At 52.2% G+C, this 15,180-nt stretch overlaps 1 pseudogene; it reads right to left on the minus strand.

Moving 5' to 3' along the window:
• Positions 1–377: 377 nt before the first annotated feature.
• On the minus strand, positions 378–10,652 carry LOC123999857 (annotated as a pseudogene).
• Positions 10,653–15,180: the final 4,528 nt, after the last annotated feature.

The raw sequence follows: 15,180 nt of genomic DNA on the forward strand, positions 1-15,180 counted from the left end.
GCCATTCCTCCTCCTCCTCTTCAGTTGTGAATAGGTCAGTGTCTGCCATTCCTCCTCCTCCTCTTCAGTTGTGAATAGCTCAGTGTCTGCCATTCCTCCTTCTCCTCTTCAGTTGTGAATAGCTCAGTGTCTGCCATTCCTCCTCCTCCTCTTCAGTTGTGATTAGCTCAGTGTCTGCCATTCCTCCTCCTCCTCTTCAGTTGTGAATAGGTCAGTGTCTGCTGTTTCTCCTCCTCCTCCTCTTCAGTTGTGAATAGGTCAGTGTCTGCTGTTTCTCCTCCTCCTCCTCTTCAGTTGTGAATAGGTCAGTGTCTGCTGTTTCTCCTCCTCCTCCTCTTCAGTTGTGAATAGGTCAGTGTCTTCTGTTCCTCCTCCTCCTCCTCTTCAGTTGTGAATAGGTCAGTGTCTGCTGTTTCTCCTCCTCCTCTTCGGTTGTGATTAGGACTTTCCCATGATCCTCTTGGGATAACAGAAACACAAAGTACAAGGTTATATTACAACTGTCAGTGTCTGCTGTTTCTCCTCCTCCTCTTCGGTTGTGATTAGGTCAGTGTCTGCTGTTTCTCCTCCTCCTCTTCGGTTGTGATTAGGTCAGTGTCTGCTGTTTCTCCTCCTCCTCTTCGGTTGTGAATAGGTCAGTGTCTGCTGTTCCTCCTCCTATTCAGTTGTGAATAGGTCAGTGTCTCCTCCTCCTCCTCCTCTTCAGTTGTGAATAGGTCAGTGTCTTCTCCTCCTCCTCTTCAGTTGGGAATAGGTCTTTGTCTGCTGTTCCTCCTCCTCTTCAGAGTCTTCCACTCTCCCTCCTGAGTGGCCAGACTGCCAAACAGCTCCTTCACCTTCCTCTTCGCATCCCTACACATACAAAAAAAACATCAGGTCATTTCTACAGGGAAAAGTGTATTTTGCAGTGTGCAGACCTGGAATCAAATAGTAGTTCAAATAGTTTAGCTGTGTTTAATTGAGCCTGGCTGCCTGGAACCAATTAAAAAGTGCAAAAAGTGCAAACCCTAGCCAGACCAAATCAAATGCTTTATAAAAATAAAAATAAAAATGTAGTAACTTTTAGATTGATTATGTCATGACTCCGACCGAAGGTGGCTCCTCTTCCCGTTCGGGTGGCGCTCGGCGGTCTTCGTCGCCGGCCTACTAGCTGCCACTGAAGGTGGCTCCTCTTCCCGTTCGGGTGGCGCTCGGCGGTCGTCGTCGCCGGCCTACTAGCTGCCACTGAAGGTGGCTCCCCTTCCCGTTCGGGTGGCGCTCGGCGGTCGTCGTCGCCGGCCTACTAGCTGCCACTGAAGGTGGCTCCCCTTCCCGTTCGGGTGGCGCTCGGCGGTCGTCGTCGCCGGCCTACTAGCTGCCACAGAAGGTGGCTCCCCTTCCCGTTCGGGTGGCGCTCGGCGGTCGTCGTCGCCGGCCTACTAGCTGCCACAGAAGGTGGCTCCCCTTCCCGTTCGGGTGGCGCTCGGCGGTCGTCGTCGCCGGCCTACTAGCTGCCACAGAAGGTGGATCCTCTTCCCGTTCGGGTGGTGCTCGGCGGTCATCGTCGCCGGCCTACTAGCTGCCACAGAAGGTGGCTCCTCTTCCCGTTCGGGTGGTGCTCGGCGGTCGTCGTCGCCGGCCTACTAGCTGCCACTGAAGGTGGCTCCCCTTCCCGTTCGGGTGGCGCTCGGCGGTCGTCGTCTCCGGCCTACTAGCTGCCACAGATTCTTTCCTCCCCCTCCTGATGTGTTTATTGAATGCACCTGTTTTGAGTTGGTTATAATAGTGAGGCTTTATTAGTCAGCCGGCCCACCTGGTTCTTTGTGCGGGATTGATTATTGTAACCCTGGTGTTTGCATTAGATGTACGTGTTTGTGCTAGACTGTTTTCGTTCCCTGTGTCTGGGGCATTTGGTTTGAGCACCCGAAAGTGGGGTGACCGTAGTTCACCGTGTCTGGGGCATTTGGTTTGAGCACCCGAAAGTGGCGTGACCGTAGTTCACCGTGTCTGGGGCATTTGGTTTGAGCACCCGAAAGTGGGGTGACCGTAGTTCACCGTGTCTGGGGCATTTGGTTTGAGCACCCGAAAGTGGGGTGACCGTAGTTCACCGTGTCTGGGGCATTTGGTTTGAGCACCCGAAAGTGGGGTGACCGTAGTTCACCGTGTCTGGGGCATTTGGTTTGAGCACCCGAAAGTGGGGTGACCGTAGTTCACCGTGTCTGGGGCATTTGGTTTGAGCACCCGAAAGTGGGGTGACCGTAGTTCACCGTGTCTGGGGCATTTGGTTTGAGCACCCGAAAGTGGGGGGACCGTAGTTCACCGTGTCTGGGGCATTTGGTTTGAGCACCCGAAAGTGGGGTGACCGTAGTTCACCGTGTCTGGGGCATTTGGTTTGAGCACCCGAAAGTGGGGTGACCGTAGTTCACCGTGTCTGGGGCATTTGGTTTGAGCACCCGAAAGTGGGGTGACCGTAGTTCACCGTGTCTGGGGCATTTGGTTTGAGCACCCGAAAGTGGGGTGACCGTAGTTCACCGTGTCTGGGGCATTTGGTTTGAGCACCCGAAAGTGGGGTGACCGTAGTTCACCGTGTCTGGGGCATTTGGTTTGAGCACCCGAAAGTGGGGTGACCGTAGTTCACCGTGTCTGGGGCATTTGGTTTGAGCACCCGAAAGTGGGGTGACCGTAGTTCACCGTGTCTGGGGCATTTGGTTTGAGCACCCGAAAGTGGGGTGACCGTAGTTCACCGTGTCTGGGGCATTTGGTTTGAGCACCCGAAAGTGGGGTGACCGTAGTTCACTGTGTCTGGGGCATTTGGTTTGAGCACCCGAAAGTGGGGTGACCGTAGTTCACCGTGTCTGGGGCATTTGGTTTGAGCACCTGTAGTGGGGTGACCGTAGTTCACCGTGTCTGGGGCATTTGGTTTGAGCACCTGTAGTGGGGTGACCGTAGTTCACCGTGTCTGGGGCATTTGGTTTGAGCACCTGTAGTGGGGTGACCGTAGTTCACCGTGTCTGGGGCATTTGGTTTGAGCACCCGAAAGTGGGGTGACCGTAGTTCACCGTGTCTGGGGCATTTGGTTTGAGCACCCGAAAGTGGGGTGACCGTAGTTCACCGTGTCTGGGGCATTTGGTTTGAGCACCCGAAAGTGGGGTGACCGTAGTTCACCGTGTCTGGGGCATTTGGTTTGAGCACCCGAAAGTGGGGTGACCGTAGTTCACCGTGTCTGGGGCATTTGGTTTGAGCACCCGAAAGTGGGGTGACCGTAGTTCACCGTGTCTGGGGCATTTGGTTTGAGCACCCGAAAGTGGGGTGACCGTAGTTCACCGTGTCTGGGGCATTTGGTTTGAGCACCCGAAAGTGGGGTGACCGTAGTTCACCGTGTCTGGGGCATTTGGTTTGAGCACCCGAAAGTGGGGTGACCGTAGTTCACCGTGTCTGGGGCATTTGGTTTGAGCACCCGAAAGTGGGGTGACCGTAGTTCACCGTGTCTGGGGCATTTGGTTTGAGCACCTGTAAGTGGGGTGACCGTAGTTCACCGTGTCTGGGGCATTTGGTTTGAGCACCTGTAAGTGGGGTGACCGTAGTTCACCGTGTCTGGGGCATTTGGTTTGAGCACCTGTAGTGGGGTGACCGTAGTTCACCGTGTCTGGGGCATTTGGTTTGAGCACCTGTAGTGGGGTGACCGTAGTTCACCGTGTGTGGGGCATTTGGTTTGAGCACCTGTAGTGGGGTGACCGTAGTTCACCGTGTCTGGGGCATTTGGTTTGAGCACCTGTAGTGGGGTGACCGTAGTTCACCGTGTGTGGGGCATTTGGTTTGAGCACCTGTAGTGGGGTGACCGTAGTTCACCGTGTGTGGGGCATTTGGTTTGAGCACCTGTTGTAGGGTGACCGTAGTTCACCGTGTGTGGGGCATTTGGTTTGAGCACCTGTAGTGGGGTGACCGTAGTTCACCGTGTGTGGGGCATTTGGTTTGAGCACCTGTAGTGGGGTGACCGTAGTTCACCGTGTGTGGGGCATTTGGTTTGAGCACCTGTAGTGGGGTGACCGTAGTTCACCGTGTGTGGGGCATTTGGTTTGAGCACCTGTAGTGGGGTGACCGTAGTTCACCGTGTGTGGGGCATTTGGTTTGAGCACCTGTAGTGGGGTGACCGTAGTTCACCGTGTGTGGGGCATTTGGTTTGAGCACCTGTAGTGGGGTGACCGTAGTTCACCGTGTGTGGGGCATTTGGTTTGAGCACCTGTAGTGGGGTGACCGTAGTTCACCGTGTGTGGGGCATTTGGTTTGAGCACCTGTAGTGGGGTGACCGTAGTTCACCGTGTGTGGGGCATTTGGTTTGAGCACCTGTAGTGGGGTGACCGTAGTTCACCGTGTGTGGGGCATTTGGTTTGAGCACCTGTAGTGGGGGGACCGTAGTTCACCGTGTGTGCATTAAAGAGGCACTTTACTGAACTCTGCTTTCCTGAGCCTGATTTCACCCTCACGACACCCAGGACCTTACAGATTAAGAGAGAAGAGGTTGTCCTACAGACCTGCCCATGACCTCGCTGAGTTTCTCTGAGGCCAGGAAGTGGGTGTCTTTACAGATCTCTGTCAGAGCTTCCTTTAACTCCTTCTTATACTTGTGGTTCAACCTCTCCTTCTCCCTCTCCTCCTTCATGTTCCCTTGCTTCTTCCCATAGTCCAGCCTAGAGAGAAAAAAAGAAGAATCGAGAGAAAGTACAAAATGAATGCCATGTAAAAAATGTAATTCAAATGTTAAAAGGTTTACGTCTAAGTGAAGGTAACACACTAAGGAGGAAATAGTTCCACTACCTAAATCTTCAAGGAGTCATTTTTCACAATGAACTCAAATCAACTCTCTCTCACACTTCTATATTTTTTCTACTATCTTTGGTGCGAGCATCATGGGTTAAGAGAGGAATATCATCCTTCTCTATCCCAATCTTCAGAAAGCCATGCTATACAAATGACTGAATTCAGAGGTCTTACTCACTTCTACAATCTTTGGTGTGAGCAGTTTAAGAGGAATGGGTTTCTTCTTCTCCAAGACCAAGGAGGATGTGATGTCTTGGAGCCAGATATGGCCCCAAGGACTTTCCCATGATCCTCTTGGGATAACAGAAACACAAAGTACAAGGTTATATTACAACTGTCTAATATGAGTTAAATCAGTCAGCCAACGTCCACAGATAAAAGGTCAAATAGGAAAAGTGTTGGTTTGCTTTAAAAAGTTGTTTTGCTGTCAGATACCATCCACTCACCAACCAGCTAGAAGATCATATGTGTTTATAATACATTCCATTGTGTAGAGGAAAACCTCCTATACCAAAACATGTGGACTTGCAATCATTGACAACTAGTGGTGAAATAGTCTTCATTTCAGTGAGGGTGAGCTGTGAATAAGCATCTTTCTGGTCTGCGTGACCTCTGGTGAAGGTCATTTATCTGCTGATTGACCATTATTCGCATTTGGTGATGGACAAAAACAAGGACTCACTGTAGCGGCAGACTGGGGAACTACGGGGAAGCCCGGAGTTGGGATCAATTCCATTTCAAGTCAGTCATTTCAAGAAGTAAATTGAAATTCCAATTCTCCTTATTGAAATTGACCCTGGCCATAGTGTTACATACAGGGTCACTAAGGACCACTGCTTCTTTTAAGCAAACAAACTTTTTTATTTTTCTATGCTCGATTTTGGACACTAATTTAGCGTCAAAAAGCAACATTTGCCCAGGGCTTGCTGACAATGCAGTTCCACTCACCTGTAAGGCTGTAGGGCACGTTTTGACAGGACGGTGTTTGGAGAGCAGTATGCTGATTGGCTGGAAGATGTGGCTACAGGAAGTGAGGAAGTGAGAGTGAGGATCAGAACTACAGCAGGTCTAGACAAGTGGCCAAAGAGAGCCCATGGAGAGGACAGACAGTGGGACATCATTAGGACAGAATACAAGTACACACTGATTTAGTGACCATTTCAACAAACAGGCACATACACACGAGAATTAACGGAAAAACACACTCGGACACACTCACTCATACACACAGAAAACATACACACTTCTCTCTCTCTCTCGCCCGGGGGAGGAGTGTGTGAATGCAGTCCACTACCCTACAGGGTCATACTGACTCTAATCTCTTGAGGCTGATTCCTAGCAGCTAACACAGTGTTGATAATTACCACAGGGCTGACACTTCACACACACTCCGTCTATTCACTCAGCATAGCCCTGCATCGGCCTTTGTAAGCCCCACAAGAATCTAGACAGTTAGGATATGACCGCACACCAAGTGGCTATAGGTATAAATGGTTTATGAGTATCATTACTGCTCAAATAAACTAATTAGGGCAGTGACGGTCATGGGTCTCCTCTCCTTTGCTCCTGACTGCCACGACATGGGTGCTGTTTTTACTAAGGAATTGGGTACATGTATTTAATGATACTCATTTGCTCCAAAACAGAGAGCAACAAAGTTCCATCACGTAAAGATTGCATGTTGCCACGGAAACAGACTCAACAGAACATTGGCTGAAGCTGTCTTCAGTCAGCTGTTTGTTCCACAACACCATTCTAAAACTGGCTAGACTGTTTGGCCTCCTGAGTGGCGCAGCAGTTTAAGGCACTGTATCGCAGTGCTTGAGGCATCACTACAGACCCGGGTTCGATTCCAGGCTGTGGGGGAGACCCATGAGGTGGCGCACAATTGGCCTATCATCGTCCGGGTTAGAGGGGGTTTTGGCATGTGTGATTTCCTTGTCCTATCGCACTCCAACGACTCCTTGTGGAGGACCAGGTTCCTGCACGCCGACTTCGGTCGCCAGCTGGACGATGTGTCCTTCAACACATTGGTGCGGCTGGTTTCTGGGTTAAGCGAGCAGTGTGTCAAGAAGCAGCGTGGTTTGGTTGGGTCGTGTTTCGGAGGAAGCGTGGCTCCCGAGTTTCAGCGATGGGACAAGACTGTGAACTACCATTTGGATATCACAAAATTGGGGAGGGAAAAAAAGTAAAAAATACGTGAAAAAAAACATCTGCGGTTCTGGATAGGCTGACCTTTACTTTATTCGTCAACTTGAAAATGAAGTTCATTAAAACGATTATGACTGTTATTTTATTTTCATGGTGGTGTATCTCCATAATCACCTTTTGTATTCGGGGCAGGTGACAAATAAAATGTGATTTGACAATCGTCAGTTACACAATTATACAATTACCGTGTCAGCCCTACAACTAACAGCAGTACATATTTTGATGACAATGATGACAGAATAGCACTAGTTCATCCACGTCAACCCTCTTCACTCCTCCTACACTACAAATGCATCCCAAATGGCACCCTGTTCTCTAATGGCCCTGATCAAAAGTAGTGCACTACATAGGGAATAGGGTGCACCGTACATCGTCCCACTCAACAACTTCAGAGGAGGGGTGTACTTGAATTTGACACCTCATTACTAAACCTATAATTCAGAATGAGGGCTAGGATAATGGCAGAGAAGGTCCTGGCACATTCATAGGATATGGCTTATTAGCTACACTGCTTCAGTCCCTCCCACGCTCCCTCAATCCCTCCCTCCCTCACTCACTCCCTCCCTCCCTCACTCCCTCCCTCCCTCCCTCCCTCCCTCCCTCCCTCACTCACTCACTCCCTCCCTCCCTCCCTCCCTCCTCCCCCCCCTCACTCACTCCCTCCCTCCCTCACTCCCTCTCTCGCTCCCTCCCTCACTCCCTCCCTCACTCCCTCCCTCCCTCCCTCACTCCCTCCCTCACTCACTCACTCACTCACTCACTCACTCACTCACTCCCCTCCCTCACTCCCTCTCACGCTCCCTCCCTCCCTCACTCACTCCCTCCCTCACTCCCTCCCTCCCTCTCTCGCTCCCTCCCTAGCTCCCTCCCTCACTCCCTCCCTCCCTCGCTCCCTCCCTCCCTCCCCCTCCCTCACTCACTCCCTCCCTCCCTCCCTCCCTCCCTCACTCACTCACTCCCTCCCTCCCTCCCTCGCACACTCCCTCACTCCCTCCCTCCCTCCCTCACTCCCTCCCTCCCTCGCTCACTCCCTCCCTCCCTCACTCCCTCCCTCCCTCCCTCCCTCCCTCCCTCCCTCACTCCCTCTCTCGCTCCCTCCCTCCCTCACTCCCTCACTCCCTCCTTCGCTCCCTCCCTCACTCACTCCCTCCCTTCCTCGCTCCCTCCCTCCCTCCCTCCCTCACTCACTCACTCCCTCCCTCCCTCCCTCCCTCCCTCCCTCGCTCACTCACTCACTCACTCCTTCCCTCCCTCCCTCCCTCCCTCCCTCACTCCCTCCCTCGCTCACTCACTCACTCACTCACTCACTCACTCCTCCCTCCCTCACTCCCTCACTCCCTCCCTCCCTCCCTCACTTCCTCTCTCCCTCCCTCCCTCGCTCCCTCACTCCCTCCCTCGCTCCCTCCCTCACTCACTCCCTCCCTTCCTCGCTCCCTCCCTCCCTCGCTCCCTCCCTCACTCACTCCCTCACTCCCTCCCTCCCTCACTCCCTCCCTCCCTCCCTCCCTCCCTCCCTCCCTCCCTCCCTCACTCCCTCTCTCGCTCCCTCCCTCCCTCACTCCCTCCTTCGCTCCCTCCCTCACTCACTCCCTCCCTTCCTCGCTCCCTCCCTCCCTCCCTCACTCACTCCTCCCTCCCTCGCTCCCTCCCTCCCTCCCTCCCTCCCTCCCTCGCTCACTCACTCACTCCTTCCCTCCCTCCCTCCCTCCCTCACTCCCTCCCTCCCTCCTCGCTCACTCACTCACTCACTCACTCCCTCCCTCCCTCACTCCCTCCCTCCCCTCACTTCCTCGCTCCCTCCCTCCCTCCCTCCCTCGCTCACTCACTCACTCCTTCCTTCCCTCCCTCACTCCTCCCTCCCTCCCTCCCTCCCTCCCTCACTCCCTCCCCCTCCCTCCCTCCCTCCCTCCCTCCCTCGCTCACTCCCTCACTCCCTCCCTCCCCCCCCTCCCTCCCTCGCTCCCTCCCTCCCTCCCTCCCTCCCTCCCTCCCCCTCCCTCACTCCTCCCTCCCCTCCTCCCTCCCTCCCTCCCTCCCCCTCCCTCGCTCACTCACTCACTCCTTCCCCTCCCTCCCTCCCTCCCTCCCTCCCTCACTCACTCCCTCCCCCTCCCTCCCTCCCTCCCTCGCTCACTCCCTCACTCCCTCCCTCCCTCCCTCACTCCCTCCCTCCCTCCCCTCCCTCCCTCCCTCCCTCCCTCCCTCACTCCCTCCCTCCCTCCCTCCCTCCCTCCCTCCCTCCCTCCCTCCCTCCCCTCCTCGCTCACTCACTCACTCCTTCCCTCCCTCCCTCCCTCCCTCCCTCCCTCACTCCCTCCCTCGCTCACTCACTCACTCACTCCCTCCCTCCCTCCCTCCCTCGCTCACTCACTCACTCCTTCCCTCCCTCCCCCTCCCTCCCTCCCTCACTCCCTCCCTCGCTCGCTCACTCACTCACTCACACTCACTCACTCACTCACTCACTCCCCTCCCTCCCTCCCTCCCTCACTCCCTCCCTCCCTCACTTCCTCTCTCGCTCCCTCCCTCCCTCGCTCCCTCACTCCCTCCCTCGCTCCCTCCCTCACTCACTCCCTCCCTTCCTCGCTTCCTCGCTCCCTCCCTCCCTCGCTCCCTCACTCCCTCCCTCGCTCCCTCCCTCACTCACTCCTCACTCCCTCCCTTCCTCGCTCCCTCCTCGCTCCCTCACTCCCTCCCTCCCTCCCTCCCTCCCTCACTCACTCCCTCCCTCCCTCCCTCCCTCCCTCCCCCTCCCTCCCTCCCTCCCTCCCTCCCTCCCTCCCTCGCTCACTCACTCACTCACTCCTTCCCTCCCTCCCTCCCTCCCTCCCTCCCTCCCTCCCTCCCTCCCTCCCTCCCTCACTCCCTCCCTCCCTCGCTCACTCACTCACTCACTCACTCACTCACTCACTCACCACTCCCACTCCCTCCCTCCCTCCCTCCCTCCCTCCCCCTCCCTCCTCCCTCCCTCCCTCACTTCCTCTCTCGCTCCCTCCCTCCCTCGCTCCCTCACTCCCTCCCTCGCTCCCTCCTCACTCCCTCCCTTCCTCGCTCCCTCCCCCTCCCTCCCTCACTCCCTCCCTCCCTCCCCCCTCCCTCCCTCCCTCCCTCCCTCCCCTCCCTCCCTCCCTCCCTCCCTCCCTCCCTCCCTCCTCCCTCCCTCCCCTCCCTCCCTCCCTCCCTCACTCGCTCACTCCCTCCCTCGCTCACTCACTCACTCCTCCCTCCCTCCCTCCCTCCCTCCCTCCCTCCCTCCCTCACTCCCTCTCTCGCTCCCTCCCTCCCTCACTCCCTCACTCCCTCCCTCCCTCGCTCGCTCCCTCCCTCTCTCCCTCCCTTCCTCGCTCCCTCCCTCCCTCCCTTCCTCACTCCCTCCCTCCCTCCCTCACTCCCTCTCTCGCTCCCTCCCTCCCTCACTCCCTCACTCCCTCCCTCGCTCGCTCGCTCACTCACTCCCTCCCTTCCTCGCTCCCTCCCTCCCTCCCTTCCTCACTCCCTCCCTCGCTCCCTCGCTCCCTCCGCCTACACACCAGATGTAGTGTGAAGGAGAAATAGAACACTGCTGACTAATTCTGACCAATTGTAATTATCCCATTGCCCACACTCACTGCCTGCCTGATCTTGGTCTCATCTCTGAAGACACACATCCCAATTTGTTCCCTACCCCTTAACATTGGGCCTAACCATTCAACGTGGAGATCTAAAACGTTCTGGATAGGTAGAATCAGTGTAGCTGTGTATCTGAACAGTCTGAATAGGTAGAATCAGTGTAGAGGTGGAGCTGTGTATCTGAACGGTCTGGATAGGTAGAATCAGTGTAGCTGTGTATCTGAACGGTCTGGATAGGTAGAATCAGTGTAGCTGTGTATCTGAACGGTCTGGATAGGTAGAATCAGTGTATAGGTATATCTGAATGGTCTGGATAGGTAGAATCAGTGTAGCTGTGTATCTGAACGGTCTGGATAGGTAGAATCAGTGTAGAGGTATATCTGAATGGTCTGGATAGGTAGAATCAGTGTATAGGTATATCTGAACGGTCTGGATAGGTAGAATCAGTGTAGCTGTGTATCTGAACGGTCTGGATAGGTAGAATCAGTGTAGAGGTATATCTGAATGGTCTGGATAGGTAGAATCAGTGTATAGGTATATCTGAACGGTCTGGATAGGTAGAATCAGTGTAGCTGTGTATCTGAACGGTCTGGATAGGTAGAATCAGTGTATAGGTATATCTGAACGGTCTGGATAGGTAGAATCAGTGTAGCTGTGTATCTGAACGGTCTGGATAGGTAGAATCAGTGTAGCTGTGTATCTGAACGGTCTGGATAGGTAGAATCAGTGTAGCTGTGTATCTGAACGGTCTGGATAGGTAGAATCAGTGTATAGGTGTATCTGAACGGTCTGGATAGGTAGAATCAGTGTATAGGTATATCTGAACGGTCTGGATAGGTAGAATCAGTGTAGCTGTGTATCTGAACGGTCTGGATAGGTAGAATCAGTGTATAGGTATATCTGAACGGTCTGGATAGGTAGAATCAGTGTAGCTGTGTATCTGAACGGTCTGGATAGGTAGAATCAGTGTAGAGGTATATCTGAACGGTCTGGATAGGTAGAATCAGTGTAGCTGTGTATCTGAACGGTCTGGATAGGTAGAATCAGTGTAGAGGTATATCTGAATGGTCTGGATAGGTAGAATCAGTGTATAGGTATATCTGAACGGTCTGGATAGGTAGAATCAGTGTAGCTGTGTATCTGAACGGTCTGGATAGGTAGAATCAGTGTATAGGTGTATCTGAACGGTCTGGATAGGTAGAATCAGTGTAGCTGTGTATCTGAACGGTCTGGATAGGTAGAATCAGTGTAGCTGTGTATCTGAACGGTCTGGATAGGTAGAATCAGTGTAGCTGTGTATCTGAACGGTCTGGATAGGTAGAATCAGTGTATAGGTGTATCTGAACGGTCTGGATAGGTAGAATCAGTGTATAGGTATATCTGAACGGTCTGGATAGGTAGAATCAGTGTAGCTGTGTATCTGAACGGTCTGGATAGGTAGAATCAGTGTAGCTGTGTATCTGAACGGTCTGGATAGGTAGAATCAGTGTATAGGTATATCTGAACGGTCTGGATAGGTAGAATCAGTGTATAGGTATATCTGAACGGTCTGGATAGGTAGAATCAGTGTAGCTGTGTATCTGAACGGTCTGGATAGGTAGAATCAGTGTATAGGTATATCTGAATGGTCTGGATAGGTAGAATCAGTGTAGAGGTATATCTGAATGGTCTGGATAGGTAGAATCAGTGTAGAGGTATATCTGAACGGTCTGGATAGGTAGAATCAGTGTATAGGTATATCTGAATGGTCTGGATAGGTAGAATCAGTGTAGAGGTATATCTGAATGGTCTGGATAGGTAGAATCAGTGTAGCTGTGTATCTGAACGGTCTGGATAGGTAGAATCAGTGTATAGGTATATCTGAATGGTCTGGATAGGTAGAATCAGTGTAGAGGTATATCTGAATGGTCTGGATAGGTAGAATCAGTGTATAGGTATATCTGAATGGTCTGGATAGGTAGAATCAGTGTAGAGGTATATCTGAATGGTCTGGATAGGTAGAATCAGTGTAGCTGTGTATCTGAACGGTCTGGATAGGTAGAATCAGTGTATAGGTATATCTGAATGGTCTGGATAGGTAGAATCAGTGTAGAGGTATATCTGAATGGTCTGGATAGGTAGAATCAGTGTAGCTGTGTATCTGAATGGTCTGGATAGGTAGAATCAGTGTAGCTGTGTATCTGAACGGTCTGGATAGGTAGAATCAGTGTATAGGTATATCTGAATGGTCTGGATAGGTAGAATCAGTGTATAGGTATATCTGAATGGTCTGGATAGGTAGAATCAGTGTAGCTGTGTATCTGAACGGTCTGGATAGGTAGAATCAGTGTAGCTGTGTGTCTGAACGGTCTGGATAGGTAGAATCAGTGTAGCTGTGTGTCTGAACGGTCTGGATAGGTAGAATCAGTGTAGCTGTGTGTCTGAACGGTCTGGATAGGTAGAATCAGTGTAGCTGTGTGTCTGAACGGTCTGGATAGGTAGAATCAGTGTAGCTGTGTATCTGAACGGTCTGGATAGGTAGAATCAGTGTAGCTGTGTATCTGAACGGTCTGGATAGGTAGAATCAGTGTAGCTGTGTATCTGAACGGTCTGGATAGGTAGAATCAGTGTAGAGGTGTAGCTGTGTATCTGAACGGTCTGGATAGGTAGAATCAGTGTAGAGGTGTAGCTGTGTATCTGAACGGTCTGGATAGGTAGAATCAGTGTAGAGGTGGAGCTGTGTATCTGAACGGTCTGGATAGGTAGAATCAGTGTAGAGGTGTAGCTGTGTATCTGAACGGTCTGGATAGGTAGAATCAGTGTAGAGGTGTAGCTGTGTATCTGAACGGTCTGGATAGGTAGAATCAGTGTACAGGTGTAGCTGTGTATCTGAACGGTCTGGATAGGTAGAATCAGTGTAGAGGTGTAGCTGTGTATCTGAACGGTCTGGATAGGTAGAATCAGTGTACAGGTGTAGCTGTGTATCTGAACGGTCTGGATAGGTAGAATCAGTGTAGAGGTGGAGCTGTGTATCTGAACGGTCTGGATAGGTAGAATCAGTGTAGAGGTGGAGCTGTGTATCTGAACGGTCTGGATAGGTAGAATCAGTGTAGAGGTGGAGCTGTGTATCTGAACGGTCTGGATAGGTAGAATCAGTGTAGAGGTGGAGCTGTGTATCTGAACGGTCTGGATAGGTAGAATCAGTGTTCCATCTTACAGATCTGCTCTCTCAGTCTCACCTGCAGTGATCTGTGGTGAAGGTGAGCTGCAGCGTGGCAGACAGAGGCAGGCTGTGGGTCTGACAGCACCAGCGGGACACTGCCCTTCCAGCTCTGCCTGAAGGGCTGCACCACTGAGTAACCTGGAGGGAAGGAGTATGACACAGCAGCCTGTCATGTCAGGGGCCTGGGGCTCAGACCGAGGGGATCGGCCTTAGCATTTCAAAATTAAAACAGACAGGGCTTTGATGAGACAAAGGACTCCTCATGATTAACATTTGATTTTACTTCCTGAATTGAATGATTTGAAATTAAATTGACCCCAACCCTGCAGTCTACCCAGCCACCGGACCTTCAGTACCGTAGTAGCATAATCAGCCACACCCACTGTGATGTCAGTTTACATGCCAATCCACACTGCTGTGTGTAGTCTGCATAATATGTGCTGCTATGCAACTCAGTCAGCCACGTAGGCATGGTCCCTCTCACTCTCAGAGATCCATTGTTATCATCACATCTGTGACATCAGAGCAGTAGAACGCTGCTCTTCCACTGTGGTCCTAATGAACACATAAATAACCAACAACCTATGACAGCCTGACTGTCTCTGTTGCAATCGCCCCGCTGTGTCTGCCAGCCACCGTCTAATACTGCAGAGTGCTGTCGAGTGCAGTCAGGACACCATGGCACTCGCAGTGCCCGGTGAAATAGTTTCACAGCTATGCCAAGCCGTCATCGGCAGAATTTAAGCTATGCTAGATGTGAAGATCTCAATGTCGGTTCATGTTGATAGACTTAGTGGACTTCAGTTTGTAGCGATGTTTGAATAATATAATGCATGCCATTAAGCAGACACTTTTTTCCAAAGCGACTAACAGTCATGCTTGCATACATTGTATGGGTGGTACGGGGGAATCGAACCGACTACTGCCGTTAGAAGCACCATGCTCTACCAACTGAGCTACAAACGACCGCTAATTAAATAACACAGAATTCAGCAATCGTTTGCTCCAGAAATGAATGTGCTACATATGATGGCATCCAACCCTGGTATTAGACTGCTAACCTGGGTCATGTTCAGTAGGAACCAAATGGAAGCAAAGAGGCTGAAAGGAGGAGGGACCTAATTGAATTTGTCCAATAAGAAAGGCTTGAATAGGACCAAGTGAGTTGCTGAGAAGATAGGGCAATAACTCATGAAGTTAGAGAGACAGTGACATCATTACCTGTAGAGGTCTCGTCTGGCACGGCCAGTTGCAGTACACCCAGCAGGAAGTTGAGGTTCTGTCCTGAGCTCATCTTTGAGAAGGAGGTACTCTACAGTCGGGCAGCACAGCACCCCAGGCCTGGTGTCACATCCTTTAGGCAG

Source organism: Oncorhynchus gorbuscha, linkage group LG16 (genome assembly GCF_021184085.1).
Source record: "Oncorhynchus gorbuscha isolate QuinsamMale2020 ecotype Even-year linkage group LG16, OgorEven_v1.0, whole genome shotgun sequence".
NCBI lineage: Eukaryota > Metazoa > Chordata > Actinopteri > Salmoniformes > Salmonidae > Oncorhynchus > Oncorhynchus gorbuscha.